The sequence below is a fragment of the Ovis aries genome, chromosome 13 (assembly GCF_016772045.2).
Source record: "Ovis aries strain OAR_USU_Benz2616 breed Rambouillet chromosome 13, ARS-UI_Ramb_v3.0, whole genome shotgun sequence".
Classification (NCBI taxonomy): Eukaryota; Metazoa; Chordata; class Mammalia; order Artiodactyla; family Bovidae; genus Ovis; species Ovis aries.
Window position 1 is genome coordinate 16,759,923 of NC_056066.1, and position 20,882 is coordinate 16,780,804.

At 46.6% G+C, this 20,882-nt stretch overlaps 1 protein-coding gene across 1 annotated transcript in view; it reads right to left on the minus strand.

Annotated features, from left to right (window-relative positions):
- Positions 1-20,882, minus strand: part of CCDC3 (coiled-coil domain containing 3) — an 88,442-nt gene that overhangs the window by 5,215 nt on the left and 62,345 nt on the right. The window lies entirely within an intron of this gene.

Sequence of the window (20,882 nt, forward strand, 5' to 3'; positions counted from 1 at the left end):
TCAGCTCTTCCCCATTCTTGTTGTTTAGTCGCTCAGTCGTGTCCAGCTCTCTGTGACCCCAAGGACAGGAGCACACCAGGCTTCCCTGTCATTCCCTGCGCTAAAGACCACCCTGACAGTGGCCTGGAGGAACCAAGATGTAGCACAGAAACAGCTGGAAGTGTGTGTGGGGATGGATAGAATGACTAGAGCTCCTCAGTGTGTCACTCTTGAGCACATGGCCTCCCTTTGACATGGGTAGGGTCCGAGTTGGAGCAGGAAGATGTGAGGAACTGTATCCATGTTACTGCCTACATGCATATGTACAGAACCCATATGCAATAGAGAATCACCTCTAGATACATGCTTATTCATTTCAGCAAGAAGCATTTATTACACCATGGCTGGTACCGTATGTTGCAAAGTTCTTCCTGAATTATTCTGCCACTAAGCTCTGTATCTAATAAACAAAAAGACAGTACATTAAAAATTACTGTTTCATGGCAGTAGACACACAAAGGCTCACTGAGAGGAGTCTTGCCTTTGCAGCTGTTTTCAATTTAAATAACCTAACCTATAAAGACAAAGTGTACTTTCTGAAATGTTAAAATTAGGCAAGTCCCAAAATGGTAACACTGATCAGCAACTTGCCTTTTTCATACTTCACTTCCATTCTTAAGATTCAAAACAGAGGGAAAAAGGAGGAAATTAAAAACAAGAACAGAGGTCAACAGACTATGGCTCATGGACCCAGTGTGGCCCACCACCCATTTTTGTGAATAAAGTTTTATTGGAACACACTGCCACAGTCTTTTGTTTACACCCAGTCTGTGGTTCCGTTCCTGCTACAGTGGCAGAGATGAGGAGTTACAACACAGACCGTGTAATCCAAAAAGCCTAAAACTGTACCTGGCCCTTATAGGAGAAAATTCTGGAACCCTCGTCTTGAGAGGAGCTCAAGGCAAACCAAGATGCAAAGGTAACAGTTGACAACTGGATGCATTTGGAGGGAAAACAGACAAGGAGTGTGGAGGAGTGCAAAGGATGAAAATAGCATCGGGTCCCAGAGTCCACCAAGACCCTCACTGCCCACCCCCCATCCTTTTCACACCACTTTCAAACACCAAAGTGCGAGGACTACTTTGGGCAGCCAGCTCAAGTTCTCAGGGATTCTCTCAACAGACTGCTGCTGGTTTCACACCCCCAGATGGACGTTCACAAAACAGCTCTCTCCAAAATGGTTAACACACTGTTTCTAAAGTGATTCCCCAGGGACACTGGAAAGATAAGCTTTCTGGAACCTACCCCACATTGCCCAGGAGCATCCACTCTCAGGGCGAGAGGCGCTCTGAAGTCGGTCACTGGTCACATGATTTGTCAGTTCCGCAAAGCTTACACTGCCTCGTGTCTTCTGACCCAGTCAAGGCCAGAGGCCAAGATGCCTCCTTTTTCTGGGTGAAGCAGGGAACTCCTGGGGGTGTTGATGGCGAGCCCACCAGGCTTCAACCCGAGTTCCCTCCAGTTCTCTCAGGCCCTGTCTCTCCATTCTACCATTGTTTTTAAACCTCTTAGAGTGGGGCAAGGAGGGGAGCTGCGGAGCCAAGTCAAAGCAAAACGGCTTCCTAAAGGACTCAACAGTAGTAATTTGGATGATACCCAGAGCTACCGAGAAAACTCCCAAGCTGGAGTGACCACAGGGCAGTTCTACTGCGGACTCTCTGGAGAAGCAACCCGAGGTTCCCATGACTCTGACTTGGCGCCCGGTCCTGTGCTCCACCCCAAGTCAAATGCCGTCGTCCCCCTGTGCCAGGAGCCCAGGAGAAGGCAGAGCACACGCCCAGACAGGCTGCTTGGAGGACGGCGAGCAGAGGCGGGGGCAGAGCTGGAGGGGGGGTGCTCTTCCCACGGGCGGCACTGGCTCCAGGGCTCCCCCGCCCCAGACACGCCGCAGGATCCGGCATCCCGGGCTTCAGAACCAAGCAGCACCGGGACGGCATCCTGGCTGCCCCATCTGACTGTGGGGCCTCGGCGGTGTCAATGCAGCTGCCTCAGCACCTCCCCCTCCTCATTCATACAACAGGAACAGTGACATCTTTGAAGGTGAAAGGTTAATAGGAACTTCCTTGGTGGCCCAGTGGCCAAGACTCTATGCGCCCAGTGCAGGGTTTGGGGGGCCAGGTTTGATCCCTGGTCAGGGAACTAGATCCCAAATCTACAACTAAGACCTGGTGAAGCCAAATATTTTAAAAGTAAAATCGGATAATAGATGTAAAGCATTTGACATAGCACCTGACATACAGTAACCACAGCATATGAATCTTTATGACTGTTACTCATCCCGAACTTTCCTGATTGATCTACTCCTCCACACGGGGCTCCTTCAATTATCCCTCAAGTTATCTATGCCTCTGCACTCCTGCTTAGGAAACCTCCACTAACTACCCCACAAACCCTAAGACAGTTCTTATTCTCCAAGGGTTCAGGGTCACCTCCTCTGTAAAGCCTTCCCTGATTTCTCCAGAAAGAGCCATGTCATCTTTCCCCAGTTCCATTGTCAAGTTCATCACACTGTGAGTCTGACTCTCTACTGGACAGTCAAAGCCACTCAAGTGCAAGGGCTCCATCTTTTCATTTTTGTATCTAGCACCTGGCATGGAGTACAGCCCTTCATGAATGAAGGGATGCAGGTTGAAACAGAATCAAGTTCAGTGATTTAAAAGTGGACAATGAACAGAGAAGCAGGAACAACCTTTGGAAAGTGGGTACTGGGTTCCATGTGGCCCTTGTGAAGTCCTGTCCCAAGTCCATCTGACTCCCTGTTGCAGTAAGATCAGGAACTGGCTTTAAGGGTCCCTGAAGTTCACGCATTTTCTTTTCTGATTCCCACCCAGGCCCAGCTGACTAGGTTGTCTTGGACATCCCATACCAAACCCACAAGAGTTGCAGGACATGATGGAGATGAGAAAAGACTGAATTTCAAAGGGGAGATGCTAGGTTATAGGAACCCAGGTAAATTTGGGAGATGGCGCACATTTCAGAAAGACTTCAGAAACGGTGGAAGAAGCGGACAGAGTCTTAAAAGGCCAGTGCTCAGCTCCTGAATTGACCACAGTTAAAACTAGGAAAGATGGCACTGCTTTGGGTCCATTCCCTGCCACCACAGAGAGGGAAGTTTACCAGTTCAGTTACAGAGAAATAAAGTCAGATCTCCCAATTAATGCACTTAGAAAGCACTGCCAAAGTGAAGTCCACACAATGCTCATCAGATGCTCACATGGGGACAAATGGAGGTGTTTTTTTTTTGGTCACATAGATTTCAGAAATTCTGCATATTATGTGTCCCTCTTTGATGTGATACACATTAACCTATTAACCGTACTCACTGGTCTCGTATTAACTCAACCGCTATAACTACACCCTGTCTCTCTTGGCTGTGGCAGAACCCTCCCACAGGCAACAACAACCAATTTCAAGGGTGAGGGTTTCCCATCTCTTTAGGCCTGGAGGAGGCCAGACCCCCTAGCTAGTCCACTCAGCTGTGAACCAGGAAATACTACCCACTCAATTACATGCACATGGACCTCACCGATGGGAACTGAACTTGTCTCGTTCTGCGGCATTCCAGTCTAGGTTCTCAGCTTCTTGTGGGGGAATCTGTATCTCTCCAAGGAGTTCCGCAAACATCATTTTCCACTGTGATGGAGGGATGACTGGGAAGCACGAGGTCACGGAACACTGATTCCAACCCCTGAGGCTTTTCTGGACCTATCAAGGGAGGTAAAGCTGAAATCACAGATCCTAGGGTGAGAAGGCAGCTAGCAGCTCTCCTTCAGTTCTGAGCACCTTCCATGGTGCAAGGAAGAAAAGATCCAGGGAAAGCAGGAAGAAGAGTGCGATCGTTTAGGTTCCAGAAACTCACTCCAGACATTGGCATCACGGTAGAAACAGGGGCACCACCATCTAGTCCCAGTTCTGCCACCAATGAGTCAGTGACTGTAGTGAGTCATGGTCCTCCCTCAACCTCGGTCACAGCCTCAAAGACATCTTCCCAGGTCCCGTGCCTCTGAATGTTTGGTCAAAGCCTCTGTGGGCATTTCAGGCTCTCATTGGCCACGGCTGGGGTTCTCTCCCATGAAAACAGTGTGAGGAAAACAGACCCACGGTTGACTTGCCAAAGCAGGGATTCTCTTTGGGGGCATGGGTGCCGTTCCTGGTCACTGGGATCTCAAGGTTTATTTAAAGATCTGGCCGCTGGCCTTCTGATGTACGTGCTCCGCCTCCCCGGCATCTCGGACTGTGAGAGAGGAAGAAGGACAAGGCCTGCTGGTGTAGGCACCTCCCCTAGAACCCAGCAGTTGACAGACGTGCTGCTACTGGGGATGGGGGCCAAGTGCATTCCTGCCACAGCCACTGATTAGCTCCTTAAGCTCCAGGCCTTGGGTCACTGCTGTTGCCCAAGGAAACAGCATGCCAAGTTGAAGCTTCCACCTTGCCCTGTGGACCTCTGAACTCGGTCATAGATGACCCAAAGGCAGCCCCTCCGATCTCAGGACGTCTGGGTGAGGCTGCTGAGAGTGGGAAGGCTGGACCATGGACCACCAGGATCCACCAGGGAGGGGGAAAACAGAGCAGAAACTAGCCCCAGCAAGCTGCCTGCTCTGTCCTGCTCTCCCTCCAAAGGCACCATCGTCCTGACCCATCTTGGATTGAGGCTCATCTTCCTGGGGCCTTTCACACACGCAGGTTTTGAGCATTCAGTGTCCAGCCCTTCTTCTAGAAGGAAAGGGCAGTTAAGGACCAGGCTCTACTTTTCCTTCCGATGCCTGGTGTGTTTTCCTGGCATCATCAGAACTGGCTAAAAAACCCAAAGGGTTCCCGCCACCCGCCCAGCCCAACTGGGGAATGTGACAGAGATTTATAAGCTGTGAGCGCACTCCTGTTTACTTCCCAGAGACTGATGACTTGTCCACATGCCACATCCAGGGCCTGACTCAGCCCAGGGTCTGTTTGCTCCGGAGAATTTATCAAACCCAGATACAGGCTTTTCTGCTACTGAACCAAGACAGATAGCCTGGGAGCCGCCTGTCCTTAAAGGGGCAGAACTGGGGATGGGATTCAGTGAGAGTCAGCTTCAAATCTGGCTCAGGCTGCGTGGCTGTTTCTGCTTTCAGAAAGTGGAGATTCAGATAATGGTGAGACTGCATGGAGGCATGTGGGAAGCATCCACTAGATGCTGACCATTATAATTACATACAGGCCCAGTCCCTAACCTCATGTCCCAGCATCAGTATTTTAATAGGTAAAAATATTACTGGAAAATCCTTAAACCATAGATGACAAACAGATACTCAAGCACAGTGATGTGTCTCTGCCAGCCTTCAAGGGCCATCCTTCTAGCTTGGTATGTGGCACAAATCCTTGCAAATTTGAAAGTTTCAATAACATGGCCAGGGCACATTTTACATGTGAAAGGCATTATAGAATCCTACCCACTCTGCATGGTTATGGCCAGACTCTATGACAAATGAAAAAGAAATGTTAGCTGTGAGGAGAAAAATTTTAATATGCCTAATTATTGTCCCATTATACAAAGAGCCGAAGTTATTCCTAGCCACTTCTTTAACAATTTGCTCTTCCATCTTCCTGAAATGCTGTTCCATGACTGGATAGCAGGTTACTTCTCATCCTTCTGGTTCCTGTGGCACCTTCTCAGATGTCTTTCCTTGCCACCCTGTAAGTAACCTCTCCTAATGACTATTGGCACCCTGCTCGTATCCCTAGTAGCATAAGCAGTTGGCTAAATAGTGGTTAATCTCTTTCTTCCACCAACTATGAAACAGGGGCTCTGTCTCTCACTTTTAACTATTACCCCCTAGTGCCTAATACAGTGCCTGCCATACAGTAAGTGCACAAAAGAGTATTGACTGAAATAATGAATTACAAAACTATTACATGCTAAGTATTTTAAAAATTGGAAACTAATAAAAACAGAAGAAAAAAAAAAGTCACCGCTAAAAGTGACTTCTTTTACTGGTGTGATTTTTTTTAACCCGGTTATAAATTACCCTGTATTTTCAATTTTGAATTTGGCTTTCTCAAGCTTTCATTTCATAAAAGCCTTACAGTCTGAGAGTTCCATTATTCTGATGGCTGAACCTATTTCATTGTAAGATTACTCTTTAATTTATTTAGACACCTTCCTTTGGTTGGGCACACAGGCTGTTTTTATACATTGTGCTATTGTAAATAATGTTCAAGAAAATAAAACATCACATTTTTCTTTATTGGGGTTATTTCTTTAGGGTTGAACTTGAAAGTGGAATTATTAGGTAATTAGACTGGAAGCACAGCACATTTCTAAGAATTTTGCTCTGTGTTGCTAAGTTGTTTTCCAAAAGTATTATACTGATTAAAGGTTTACTTTTTCATATTCCTTTAAAAATTTACCTAGAATCTATTTGGGTATATGGTATGATGTGAGTACATAAATACATTTTTTTTTCAAATAGCAAATTAATGACCCTCCCACATTTTATTAAATACCCTTCCCTGAGGACTTCCCTGGTGGTTCAGTAGCTAAGACTCCACGCTCCCTGTGCAGGGGGGCCCAGGTTCGACCCCTGGTCAGGGAACTAGATACCACATGCTGCAGCCAAGGATCCTGCATGCCACAACTAAGGCCCAGTGCAGCCTGGTAAATATTTTTTAAAAACTACTCCTCCCTTTCCCATAGATTGTAGTACCTCCTTCCTCAGGATTCTGACTTAGACACTAAGATCTGATTGGACCAACTTTGTCCTGTTCAGCTATGGGGTAGTACACCAATCTCATGGGGCTTTTGTATTAAAAGTATATTACAAGATATGATCTTCCTTTTCAAAAATTTCTTGGCCAAACTTTTAAAATCCAGAAGGATTCTATACGGATCTTAAAACATACTATGAACCCATACAGCTCTAAACATATTTTGAATAGATCAAAAACTACTGACCATTATTATCTAACTTTAAAAATTGCTTCAAAGTATATGCTTTTCTGATCCGTCTTCCTGCCCATTGTTTTTTCCTAAATAAACCCTTGATTCAACACTGTCTTATTCCTATTCAGGGAATAAAGCCATGAAAGTTTATGTTTCATTCTGGATTTAACCTATAAAAGCTATATGTTCCCTTCTTCTCATTCAGTTCAGTTGCTCAGTTGTGTCCGACTCTTTGCGACCCCATGAATCGCAGCACGCCAGGCCTCCCTGTCCATCACCAACACCTGGAGTTCACTCAGACTCACGTCCATCGAGTCCGTGATGCCATCCAGCCATCTCATCCTCTATCGTCCCCTTCTCCTCCTGCCCCCAATCCCTCCCAGCATCAGAGTCTTTTCCAATGAGTCAACTCTTCGCATGAGGTGGCCAAAGTACTGGAGTTTCAGCTTTAGCATCATTCCTTCCAAAGAACACCCAGGACTGATCTCCTTTAGAATGGACTGGTTGGATCTCCTTGCAGTCCAAGGGACTCTCAAGAGTCTTCTCCAACACCACACTTCAAAAGCATCAATTCTTCAGTGCTCAGCTTTCTTCACAGTCCAACTCTCACATCCATACATGACCACTGGAAAAACCATAGCCTTGACTAGATGGACCTTTGTTGGCAAAGTAATGTCGCTGCTTTTCAATATGCTATCTAGGTTGGTCTTAACTTTCCTTCCAAGGAGTAAGTGTCTTTTAATTTCATGGCTGCAATCACCATCTGCAGTGATTTTGGAGCCCCCAAAAATAAAGTCTGACACTATTTCCACTGTTTCCCCATCTATTTCCCATGAAGTGATGGGACCAGATGCCATGATCTTCGTTTTCTGAATGTTGAGCTTTAAGCCAACTTTTTCACTCTCCTTTTCACTTTCATCAAGAGGCTTTTAGTTCCTCTTCACTTTCTGCCATAAGGGTGGTGTCATCTGCATATCTGAGGTTATTGATATTTCTCCCAGCAATCTTGATTCCAGCTTGTGCTTCTTCCAGCCCAACGTTTCTCATGATGTACTCTGCATATAAGTTAAATAAGCAGGGTGACAGTGTACAGCCTTGACGTACTCCTTTTCCTATTTGGAACCAGTCTGTTGTTCCATGTCCAGTTCTAACTGTTGCTTCCTGACCCGCATATAGGTTTCTCAAGAGACAAGTCAGATGGTCTGGTATTCCCATCTCTTTCAGAATTTTCCACAGTTTATTGTGATCCATACAGTCTACCCATCTGGAAAAATATGCACAGATGTTCCTAATGGGGATAAGGAAGGATGGTCACAGAATTGTTTATAAGACTGACAAAATAGGAACAACTTTCATGCCCCTCAGTAAGGGAAGGGCTAAATAAACTAGAGCCTGCCCACCTGATGAAATGCAGTGCATGATTAAAAGGATAAAAATCTCCAACATATATTGTCAAGCAGGAACCACCCTCCCTGGTTGCAGACCCATTCATATATTATGATATCATTTATACCACACACATATAAAAAACTCACAAAACTTGTTTTCATCAGAGTCCACATACATGCTTGTGAAACCCTGTCAGAGGTTTGGAAGTTCATCTCCAGGGAGGGTCCTGGGACTCAAGAGTGTAAAAGTGTTTTTACCTGTAGTATTCAAATACTCTATTCATGTATGTTTCACTCGTAGAATGAGAAATCAGTACATGATTTTAAAGGCATACACTCTACAAAGCGATGGTCAGCTCTTGGGTGCACAGGTGGTCAGCAATACTTAGCCCTATGGCGCACCCGGGGCATCGGCCTCCTGGGGATGTGCTGTGACCAAGTCCTGGCCCCGCAGGACTCACAGAGATGCTGCAGTTGCCATTTCAGGTAAAAAAAAAAAAGCCATGCTCTGGAAAGCTTGATCAGGAGGAGCTTGATCAGGGTCAGACCAGCAGCCAGGGCATGGATGACAGTTTCCAACCCCTGTCATGAAGGAGCTGTTGCCAAACATGTGACCGACTGGGGACATAGGACAGAACTTGTCAGAACTAGCTCACGGCTTCAGAGGCACTGTTACATACCCATGTCCCAAGATCCCCACACTTGGGACTTGCTGGTCTCTAGATTTTGGTGTTGCAAATAGAACAATAACCACCCTTTATCACTTCATGGGAAATAGATGGGGAAACAGTAGAAACAGTGTCAGACTTTATTTTTTGGGGCTCCAAAATCAATGCAGATGGTGATTGCAGCCATGAAATTCAAAGACGCTTACTCCTTGGAAGAAAAGTTATGAGCAACCTAGATAGCCTATTCAAAAGCAGAGACATTGCTTTCCCAATAAAGGTCTGTCTAGTCAAGGCTATGGTTTTTCCATTGGTCATGTATGGATGTGAGAGTTGGACTGTGAAGAAAGCTGAGCGCCAAAGAATCGAAGCTTTTGAACTGTGGTGTTGGAAAAGACTCTTGAGGGTCCCTTGGACTGCAAGGAGATCCAGCCAGTCCATTCTGAAGGAGATCAGCCCTGGGTGTTCTTTGGAAGGAATGATGCTAAAGCTGAAACTCCAGTACTTTGGCCACTTCATGTGAAGAGTTGACTCATTGGAAAAGACTCTGATGCTGGGAGGGATTGGGGGCAGGAGGAGAAGGGGACGACAGAGGATGAGATGGCTGGATGGCATTACGGACTCGATGGACGTGAGTCTGAGTGAACTCCGGGAGATGGTGATGGACAGGGAGGCCTGGCATGCTGCGATTCATGGGGTCGCGGAGAGTCAGACACGGCTGAGCACCTGGGCTGAACTGGCCGGCCCAGCATCCGCGTGCCAGGCACCATACTGCCACCCGCTTTGGATGTGTTCTCTCATTAAATTCTGACATTTGACCCCCAAGGTAGGTTGCACTATTTGTCCCATTTTAGAGACTAGAAAAAGAAGCTCAGACTGTGGAAGCAACTTGCCTAAAGCCCGCACTCTTGTCTCTTCAAGCCCTTTGCTCTTAAGCTCTGTAACAGAGCTCTTCAAAGAAGATTTCATTTACAAACCAATAGCTCAAGAGGTTTCCTCGGGCCTGGCTTTCCTCTCTGGCCTTCCCTGACCCTCAGCCTCACACATAAGGCCATTTTCCCTGAACCACCACCTTCCAACTACTCCCCCTATTGCCCCACCGCCCACCCCCCCAAAATTGGGCAAACTACACATGATGACATTTGCTGGTGACACCGTGGTTTCAGTTACCAAAGAAGAAAACTGAAGACCAGCAATCCAGGTGCCTACCTCCTCCTCCCTGTTCCTAATCCCACTAGCAAGCAGTCAGTCTGGATATTCAATTTAAAATGAATTAAGAAAGCAACTTTAGTGAAGAAGGACGTCAGCGTGGCTTTTAGAATCTCACAGTTAATGAACATCAAATTCCATTCTAGTCCCTGAGAAGGTGACCTTTTGATGCATAAACTTTACACATCCTCTGTGGCCAGAGCTGCCTTTGTGCTGGGATCCTGTCCCCAGGGCTGGGCGTGCATGTCTGCTGTGAGGTCAGCCCAGAGAGGGCAGCCAGCCCCACATTCACCCTCTGATAGAGCTGGAAGGCAGGAAGCCCTGCCCACTGATAGACTTGACTGATCAGGGGAAAAGCCAGGCCTTATTCTTTATTTCAAATAATTTTTTAAATTGTGGTAATGTACACAGAGGGCCTCCCTGGTGGCTCAGTGATAAAGAATCCACCTGCAATGCAGAAGGGTTGGGAAGATCCCCTGGAGGGGGGCAAGGCAACCCACTCCAGTATTCTTGCCTGGAGAACCCCATGGACAGAAGAGCCTGGTGGGCTATGATCCGTAGGGTCAGAAAGAGTCAGACACGACTTAGCAACTGAACAATGACAACATACACAGAACACAAAATGCACCTTCACAGAGCCAAGTTTATGTGCACAGCTCCACAGCATCAAGTGCACTGATGGTCATCCATCTCCAGGCCTCACCTCTGGGCTCCCTAAGGGTTTCCACCCCACCCTACCTTTCCCGACATCTGTTCCCCTGCTGCACTCACACACTGGCCTCCACTTCTCCAGGTGGTGATCGCTTTCTGCAGAGGCACCATGCTGCGGGATGAAGCCTGCACTACAACTACCCACGTGGCACAGGCTCTCGAGGGGGCCCACTCTGATAGCCTCTGGGGCTCCTTACAGACTTAGGCTGGACCTCCCTGCCCAGAAGCCTCAGGATCTGCTGCTTGGACAGCCCAGGATCCACCCCTTTGCTCTCCAGGCTTCTCCTTGTCAGGAGATGCTTCAGAAAAAGGTTACAATCCCACCCTCCTTGGGCAGCCAGGTGGTCCTGGGCATGTGGCCAAACCTCAAGGAGCCCACACACTCTTCTACAAAATAGGCCCCATATCTAACTGCCAGGGTGGATGTGAGGACTGAAGAAGAGTCGTGTCAAGGGCCTGGCAGCAGGAAAGCTCTGTTAGATGCCAACACTCTCCTTCCATGGGATGGTGCCAGCTCCCACCGCTAACTACCCCAGCACCCTCTGTCTCTACCACACTCCTTCTCTTGTCCTCACTTCCTTTTCCCACCACACCCCCGTCCACCCGCTCCTCACTCTCTGCCAACGACTGGAATCCAGAAAGTTTGTATTATCCCACCATGTGGTAGAAAGAGAGAGGCTGGCCCTCCATTGTCTGAACACCAAGGAGCCTCTGTTTCTAACATCTTCTCTTGGCTGAGTCTGGCAGAAAAAAAATGCCCGCTTAAAAAGAGATGTCTCCTCTCAAGCAGGGAATGTACAGAAAGAGATGGTTCCCTAAATGCCAGTTTACAGCCTGGAGGGGGAGCCCAGAGCCTCCTGGGCTCAGAAAACACACTCTTGTCCTGATGCTTACCAAATGTTCAATCCACAGATACAAGACATCCCTTCCTTCCCTTCCCCTTTGTGAGTGAGAGAAGAAAGACAATCCCTTTTAGATGTGAAGAATAAATCACTTATTTCTAAAAGTCACTGTGCAGGGGGAAGAGACCATCTGTAAGCTTTGAAAGTCTTAAACACAGGAAAAAAACTGAGTAGACAAACCAGACTGGAATGGGCTTCCACAGACATCCCCCGGGCCTGTCTGTACCTTTAATCTCCTAGAAGAGAGAGTAATCTGATTGTTCCTCTGCTTGGGAAGTACATGCCAGGACACTTGGATTACATCACTTCTCTGCCCAGAAACCTTCAAAGGCAACCAGAGCCCACCAGGAGGTGGTCCTCATTTAGTGTGCTGACTTGTCATCATGAAGCACTAAATTACAGGCACCCTGAACTAGTCTCACTGTTCCCTGAACAAACTCCAACCATCACTCCTAGACTCTCTATTATTGATTATTTCTTTACCTGGCCTGTCTCAGGCCACCCTCTCTCAGGCCAGACTCTGATGCCACCTTCACAAAGCCTTTCCTATCCCTCGACTGCATGGAATCTACCCTCCTTGGCCTCCCATGGTGCTTGGAACCTCCCTTTTTGCATTCCTCTTGCAGAGGCAAGAATTAAAACCAACTTCATGAAACCTTATATAGTTCAAAGATGGGTCCACCCTAGAGATACATCATGGTCATGTACATACTTGTCTTCACCTCCATGCTTGATGATGCAACTTTGAAGGCCACACCTGTGTCTGCCTCCTGGTCTCCATCACTCAGCACCCCTGCTCCATGCCTGGAACTCTTCCAGTATTCAGTAAACATCAGTCTACCAAGCTTTGCAAGTTGATGACACTTCTCTAAGCATACAGCCTGTGGATACAACCTCCTCTCCATGTGGATCTTTGCAAATGTAGATTAAGGAACCTGAACCCAGCAATGCACACATCCCGGCAGAATGGCTGCACTCTGCAGTGAAACCAAGGGAAAGTAGAGTTTTCTCTCTGTGATAGATTGGCGACACACTAGGTCTGGCCTGAGATTCATCCGTGCGTTCAATTCTGTACCCTGAAGGAGACAGGTCTCAGAAGAGGCAGAATTCTCATCACCTCAATTCCTGCTTGAGGCATCTGGTGTTAATAGCTTCTAAGCTATGCACATTTCCAGGCGAAGCTCTGAGTTTTTAGAGCCCTTCCCCATCTCTCAGAAAACTGTAGGGCAAAGAGCTATTCCCTATTTCCTACTCTGTCTTGAAACCACCTCACTATAGAGCGTGATTTAAGACACAGAAAGCACTGCATTAGGCTGCAGACTTTCGAGCACCAATGAGCTCATTAGGTTCTTCTGCTCTGTTTCAGGAAATGCTATGCCTGTGGGTTGAAGCAGAAATCCTAGAATGCCTTCCGAAGTGAAAATTCATTGCCAAAACAATTTATAACTGTTGCCATGGCAGCGAAACCTGTCATGTTTTACTCAGCCTAACAATATCTAAACCCTGATGTTCTGAGAACAGGTGAAGTGGAACGGCCAAGTATGATCTCCACAGGGGCCTGGGGTAAGATCCATTTTCCCGCTCTTAACCCGCTGTGCCTCTGTGTGGACCTCTCAACTCCCTGACTTCTCCCCCTGAGTGTCACTGCAGGGACACAGCTTTTAAACTGGGGGATGCCGGCTACAGCTTCTGCTTTTCTACCATGCTCTTTGTGCATATGTGTATCCGTGTGAGGCTCCCAAAAATATGTGGTCAGTGTGGGTCTCCTGAGTGTGGGGGACCATGGAGAAGAGCAGGAAGGAACAGGCAAAGAGGAGTTGGAGATTTTCAAGGGAGACTTGCAGTTCCCCAAGGTGGGGACCGGATGTGACATGATGAACAGCTCCTGGGTATCACTGAGCACAGGGGGAGAGGATGCAGTAAGTCTGAAGTTCTAGAAGCTTCTGTGTGCTGAAGGAGAGGGAGCCACCCATACCATTCATGGGTGAAGGTAGGTTTGGTGAGCAGAGATGGTCTGAATGAAACACAGGGTCCCAGGAGAACCCATCTGGGGAGCAAGAGACCTTGGTCAGAGCAGTGGGTCTCCATCAGGAAGCAGGGAAGTGCAAAAAAGTTTCCAGAAAGAGTGAGCAGCAAGGCCTGTAGAGACACCTTGAAATGCCAAGAAATCCTGCTAGTGGGAGGGCTGTTAAGGTCACCAAATGAGGGTATCCTCTTCACTTGGCTTATGCTTGTCAAATGTTTGGCAAAATAGGTGACCAACCCTAGTCAAAAAGTCATCCAGATGGCCTTTCCCCTCTTTAAAGTCCTTGAGGGCCCACTATGAATCAAGAGTAATTTCAAAACTCAGCCCCACTCAATCATATGTTTCGAGCTCCTGCAGGCAACCTCTTGCCCAGTAAAGGCAAATGCCTCTGATAAGTGGCCTCCAGGGAAGAATATGCCTGACATCCAGCTCACTTGATTTTCCAGCACAGCTACCCACCACAAAGGCAAGAAAACCTATGCGCCTTGCAGCAGAATATGACACAAACACTTTCAACTCTCGCTTCTGGAGTCGCACAGAATAAAGCCCTTCCCTCTTCTCCAAGGTAACATGCCAAAGGTTTGTATCAATGCTACACAAGTTCAAGCCTTCTTTAAGTCCTCTCCATCTGAGAGTATTCTCACATTACACTTTTCAAGACCCCTTGTGGTCTGACTCTGCATCTCAAGAAGCCCTCCAATCAATCCATCCATCCATCCATCCATCCATCATGTGATGTCTAGAGCAGAGACCACTGTGCTTAAGAGGTGTTCTAACTGGGGCTGTTAAAGCCCAAAGCTTATGTAGGAGGCAAGAAGGAGAAGGAAGAGGAAGAGCTGGGACTCTCATAAGGAAGTTCACTAGGGTAGAATAGGCTGTGGAGGCCTTCACAGGCTATAGAAGGAGAATCTGCAGGTACGGTTGGGTGTTTGTGCGGCTGTGCTAAATAGGTTGGGCAGTGATAGAGAAGGTCAGCTGGGCACCTGGTGATGCATCTGTTCCAGTCCCGGGTGGGGTCTATGACACTGGGCAGGGCAGAAACAGGTGGACCGTCAGGAGTAGAAACCAAAATAAGAACATCAATTCCTATCAATCCTTTCTATGGACCAGGGAACACAGTATGAAGACAGCTGTGAATAAGCGACAGTAGGCTGGTCTCTACTCCACACACTGGGCTGTGTGTAACTAGTAGTGGTCATTAATTTCTGAATCCAACAAATTGACATAACCCTAAGATCCACTGAACAGAATACCAAAACCATGTACTTAAAGCCATTAATACATCTTTCTTATATACCAAGAACTGTGGCTGAATGGAACCGAAGGATGGCAGGCACCAGTAGCCTTAGCTATGAGGTCCAGCGAAAGGAAGGCGGGACAGATATGATGCCCTCTCCAGGGTGCCTCATTGGTGATGTACCGGAGTGGTGATCTAGCAGGACTCTTTTTAAGACTGTGATGTGAATGCCTCCTGGAATTCTGTACCTGCCCAAACTCTCTCTGCTCTACATCCTGTTTTTCTATTAATGTGGACACAAAGATCAAATCACATGTAAGACACAGAAAATGATAAATAGCAAGATGGTACAACTAAATTCAACTATTAAATATGAATGAACTAAGCAGTAATTAAAAGGACAGAGATGACCTAACTGGAAGGAAAAGGAAGACCCAACTACATGCTATTTATAAGAAATGAAGTTTAAATAAAAAGACACAACTAGGTTGAAAGCGAAAAGATAGAAACTGATATATCATGGAAATACACAGCACAAGAAATCTGGTGTGGCCACTCTCAGGCAAAGTAGATTTCAGCACGTGGTGTCCATTACTCGAGATAATAGAGGATATTTTACCAAGAGTCAGCTCATCAGGAAAGCATTATAGTCATACACATTTTTATCCCTAAGACAAAAAGTGTAGGAAATAAACTCAGGGAACATTTCTTTAATGGTGTGGGGCATTAGAAAGATAAATAAGATACAGTCACTACCCTCAAACAACTTCCACCTTGTAAATAAACAAGTATTTAAAGATTTTCAGAGTCCAGTATTAGCAACAGAGAAAGACACTCCAATAGCCTGGTCTTCCAATCAGCTGATGTGATATTTTCCAGCTCCACCCAGAAAAGGAATCTTTTTTTATTGTGGAAATTTCCAAACACATCAAAGCAGAGGTGAATACGGTAAATCTCCATGTACCATCACCACCCACTGTCAGCAATTCCCAGCATTCTGTCTTTCTTGTTTTATTTATCCACTGGCCCTTCCCCAACTATTTTTTAAGAGTATTTTACCGGAAATCCCACATAGCACATCATCTAACCTGGAAATACTTTCGTAGGGTTCTCTAGTAGCTAACAACATTTTTGAAAGCATAATCACCATGTCCTTATCACACTTAATAATACCTTAATATCAGCTAATACCAGTACTATTGCTTTACGGATGTCTTTTGTCTATGGTGTTTGTTCAAATCATGATCCAAGTAAGGCCCTTATACTGCATTTGGTTGTTACACCTCCTGAGTCTCTTGTGCCATAATAATCCTCTCCTTTTTCTTTTTACGTTATTGATTTCTTAAGAGAAACTGGTGGCTTATGCAACTGAATAACAACAACAAAAAAAAGCAATGTTTTATGTAAACAAAGATCTCTGCTAGAGATAAGTATTACCACCACATAAATAAAAAATATTATAGAAGTTTAGGAGTGAATTCTCTAATACATACTCTCTGTTCCAAAACACTCTGAAGAGATGGCTTCTCATTCCCCAGGGAATTCGCTCAATCTGTTTTAAGCCAGTTTGAACCCCATCAGAAACCCACAGATTCTATTAAAATCATCAGGAGCAAGGCTTTTCAATTTCAAGAGAAATTCAATCTGCATTTCAAAAGTACTAACTAGACTTGCAGGTTCTGTCAACCTCAAAGCACACACATATATCCAGAAAAGTCACTAAAATGGAGAAAAACTTCAGAGGGCCCCCTGGGCCTGAAGGAGATGAATGCTGACTGCCAAATCATAAGTAACTATCTAATTTTTTTCTAACTTCTAGGCTTGCCAGGGCACATGGAAGATGTCAAGGAATGCAGGTGTACACACCCAGGGCCTCAGCGTGTTCAAACACAGTCAAGCAAATGGCATCGCACCACTGTCCAAATAAGACTTAATACTGACGCACTCCGAGCTTAGAGGAGGTGCTCACGACAGCCGCAGCCCAAGGCTTCCTTGGACTCTCTTAGAGAGCTTGGAAGCCTACCATCTTGGGAAGAAAAATTCAGAAAACCACAGGCAGGGAAGCACTAAAATAAAGAATGCAACAACAGGAAAGAAAGAGAAAGCATTAAATGACTCTTCTTTGTAACTGACATCCTCGGTAGGACATACTGAGGAGCTGAAGAAGGGAAAGGCAAAGTTTCAGTTGCTCAGTCATGTCCGACCCTTTGCGACCCCACAGACTGTTGCCAGCCACACTCCTCTGTCTATGGGGTTTCCCAGGCAAGAATACTGCAGTGGGTTGTCATTCCCTTTTCTAGAGGATCTTCCCTACCCAGGGATGGAACCCTGGTCTCCTGCATTGCAGGCAGATTCTTTACCATCTGAGTCACCAGGAAGCAACACCAGTTTATCACTAGTGATTCACCTTCCTGCCCATGGACAAGGCTATACTCAGTCACCAAAAGGAAAGTGGTCTCTTCAATAAGGGAGATGGAGTCACTGCAGTAATCTCCCCCTGGAGCTGCTTTTAGGGGTGTGACTTACCTCTCATCCAAACCACCCAGGCTTCCAGCCTGCCCCAAGCCTCCCCGCAGGAAGGGACTCTGCACACAGGAGCCCTGGTGGGGTGGAGTAGAAGTATTCTAGGAACTCTATCCTCTGACCACCGCCCCACCCCTGGACCACCCCCTCCCCACAGAACAGGTTCTGATGTGGCAAGAAGGCTCTTGTTCTGCTGAAGATACACCTAGTCCCCCAATATCCAAAGTGAGAGGACAGACAGATCTCGGTCATGGATCATTGGCAAGAACAGCTTTGCAGGCACCTGGTCGACCCCAGGTGGAGGTGAGTGTGATGGTTAACTTGATGTGTCAACTTGACCGGGCTAAGGGGTGCCCAGAGAGCTGGTAAAACATTGCTGTGTGTGACTGTGGGTGTTTTTGGAAGAGATGAGCATTTAGTTGGTAGACTGAGTAAATAAGGCCTCCCTTCCCAGTGTGGATGGGCATCATCCAATCCCTTGAGGGCCTGAACAGAACAACAAGGGGGAGGAAGGGCGAGTTCTCCCTCTGCTTGAGCTGGGATGTCCCTCCTCTCCTACCCCTACACATCAGCACTCCTGGTTCTCGGGCCCTCAGACTCAGAGTGAGACTTACACCTTTGGACCCCTGGTTCTCGGGCCTTTGGGTTTGGAACCACACCACTGTCTTTCCTGGACCTCCAGCTTGCAGATGGCAGCTGGTGTGAGTCAATCCCTTCTAAGAGGTCTTTCTATATTTCTATATTTATCCTCTTGGTTCTGTTTCTCTGATACAGTGAAAATCCAGGCCAACAGGGGCCTCAGACTAAAAGAGGATTCAGAAATGCGACAGAACGCTGCCTAAACAGGACCCCTGCTCAACACTGAGGTTTCTTTTTTTTTTTTTTTTTTTGCACCCTGTCATGACAGAGAAAACACTCGACCTGCCTCTGCCTCTTCTTAAGGCCACTAAAATCGAGGTGCAAAGGCAGTGAGGGACTCTGATGAAGGACTGTCATAGAAACAGAGCTTGTGAGCATCAGGTAAGACGATGCTCCTTCTTCAATCCCTCTATCGTTTTCCCTGGAAAGCCCAGTCCTTCCTTGTACTGATGGGTGATGCCCACACACCCCTGTGCAGGTTAGAGTCATGGGGAAATGAAGACCACGTTGCCCCTTTCTGCCATGTATCTTCCCCATCACTGTCCACCACATGCCACCTAACATCACAGTTACATGCTCACCCATCATGGTGGCCCAGGACTGGTGTTCACCCCTTTCCACTGGTCCAAAGACCAACGTGCCTCAAGACTGATCCCCTTAGGACAATCCAACATCACTTGATCCTGAGCCGGTAACCTTTGCCTCTCAGGGCTGTTTTATTGTGCTTAAAATGAAAGTCCTGATGCCAATCTGATGGAATTGGGAATCACATCACACACAAATATGTATGCGTAAGGTCTTCGTAAACTATAAGATGCCACACAGAAGCAAGTGAAGGATCGAGGTGAGAGAAGCAAGGTCCTATTCTGCAAGGCACAAAGACAGAAAAGCCAGGATGAAAAAGAATCTTCTGGGCTTGCTCTGGCCACTGAAATTTCTTTTCATAAGGAGTAGATGAAAAGTGAAGGGTATTAGAAGGCAGTTAGCTAACATAAAATGGGAAGGAAATGATGATTAACAGCTATGTTTTCAAATAAAAGTACGTTCCTGTATCTATGTGTCATAATGAGAGATGCTAACTTGGGAGCAAGTCATGGTAATGATTTTCCTCCCTGGTTCTTTCTTTCATAATTGCACAGTTAACTGGAACAGAATTCCAGATGTCATCAAGCTCACACTCCAGACAGAATCTCAGCCAAATCATTTTCATCAAATAGGTTTCTAGTTCCTTCTTTACAATCCCTTTCTCCTAGAAAGCTTTTTAAGTTTCTCTGTGAAGGGTCTAACATTTCTCACTTTCTTTTCTATTCAGTGATAATGGGTCACCAATTTGGAATGTGCCCTCGGAAAATGTATGTGTCGCAAAAGCAATCTGCAGACATTTAGCAGAGTGATGAGCATAATCAGGTATTATTTTGAGGGAAAGCATTACCCGTTTTATGTTGTCAAATACTGTAAACAATGGAAAATGCTCTTTTCCCATGACTCAGATAAGAGTTCCTCTCAATCTGTGAACATTTCTCTGTACTAAGAAAGAAGTGGAGTGTAAGTCACTCAGTTGTGTCTGAGTCTTTGCAACCCCATGGACTGCAACCCACCAGGCTCCTCTGTCCATGGAATTCTCCAGGCAAGAATACTGGAGTGGGTTGCCATTTCCTTCTCCAGGGAGTCCTGGCCCAGGGATCGAACCTGTGTCTCCTGAGTTGACAGGCGGATTCTTTACCATCTGAGCCCAGAGGTTAATTTGACATTAAAGGGATGGGATGCCGTTTTGACATGTGCAGTAGAATTATCTTTCTGCACAACTGACAGGTAGTGGCTGCTACTTTTGGGTTAACAGCTGACACCATGTTCTGCAGCAACTGTTCTCAAATGGGGATGATTTGAAGCCCCAGGGGACATCTGACAGTATTTGCAGACATTTTTGTCTGTCATGACTTAGGAGACAATGCTACTGCCATCAGTGGACAGAGGCCAGGAATGCTGCCAAACCTCCATAATGCACAGGACAGCCCCCTGTGACAGAGCAGCCCGTGTCTGTCCCCTAATGTCAACAGTGCTAAGGCTGAGAAAGCCCGTTCTAGAAGGAGAGCTAGAGCAGACAGCCAAGGCGGAGCCTGTGATGATGGGGGGTCAGGGGAACTCCAGTGACACGTGTCTGCCCCAGGTTCTGGCCCAGACCTGACTGTACACAGTGAGGGGCACAAACCCACTTAAAGCTCTGAGAGTGCACTGTGTCCACAAACCTACGTGAGTGAGGTCCACTCCTAAGTACAACAGTTATCAACTTTCTTAGGCAGATAGGGTAAAACGGGAAAAGCCGGAAGTCCTAATCTGTCTGCATTTCAAGAAGTAGGTCCTCGGCTTATGTTTCCTCTGTGGGGGTTTCTTACTCTGGGAGACCCCCACCCCACAAAGGGTCTGTGAGTAGAATTCAGAGACTCTGTGGATTTGGGTGGGAAAACATATTGCATATTTATTTCCACTATTTTCTAACTGAAACATAGCATTTTGCTCTATTCTGCATTCAGTCAACAAGCCACAGCAGTATTAGCAACATCTGACATTCAGTCACTGGTGGAAATCACACATGTTCCTCTCACCTTAGATCTCAGTAAATTACT